The 641-nt window shown below is 45.4% G+C and overlaps 1 non-coding gene across 1 annotated transcript; it reads right to left on the reverse strand.

Moving 5' to 3' along the window:
- Positions 1-306: 306 nt before the first annotated feature.
- Positions 307-379, reverse strand: Trnat-ugu. The gene has a single exon. It is a non-coding gene; the product is annotated as a tRNA-Thr (tRNA).
- Between the last annotated feature and the right edge of the window lie 262 nt (positions 380-641).

Consider the following 641-nt stretch of genomic DNA (forward strand, 5'->3'; position numbering starts at 1 on the left):
TTTGGGAACGGCGTCGGTTTTGCAGAAAGTAGCTTCCTTGGCCGCCTTAGCTGTTCGTCGTAAACCAACTAGGCCGCTGAACAAACTAGCTCGTCCTTAATCGCAGTCTCAATATTGTCACATTATTGCCACTGTTAGCGATTATTACTCTGCACGCTGTAAACGAAGAGTCACGGAGCTCAACTGCAACCATTATGGATAAAATACAAACAGTTCAGTACTCAAACCAATTGTTATACGACATCTACGTCCACATGCAGAGCTCCGGCTGTGAGAGTTAGTTACCCTCCTTCTATTTAAAATGTTTGCCCCCTGTGAGAATCGAACTCACGACCCCTGGTTTACAAGACCAGTGCTCTAGCCCCTGAGCTAAGGAGGCAGACACAACCGTGCTTCCGTACCGCGTGTTGTGACTGAGCCGCATGACTCAGCGCACTGGCTGGTGTACTGCTCTTATCTTCTGGTTTCTGGCATCCCCGTTCCTCTTTAACAACGGTACATACGCGATCGTTTAGCACATGTCATCGTCTTATCGCCTAACGAAGTTGAAATTAGTCTCCAATTCACTTTATGCCTAGATCTTTATATACAGTATGAATCATCTAAATATGAAAAGGTTTTCAGATACCTCTACCAGTTTT

The sequence above is a fragment of the Schistocerca piceifrons genome, chromosome 2, assembly GCF_021461385.2.
Source record: "Schistocerca piceifrons isolate TAMUIC-IGC-003096 chromosome 2, iqSchPice1.1, whole genome shotgun sequence".
In the NCBI taxonomy this organism is placed as follows: domain Eukaryota; kingdom Metazoa; phylum Arthropoda; class Insecta; order Orthoptera; family Acrididae; genus Schistocerca; species Schistocerca piceifrons.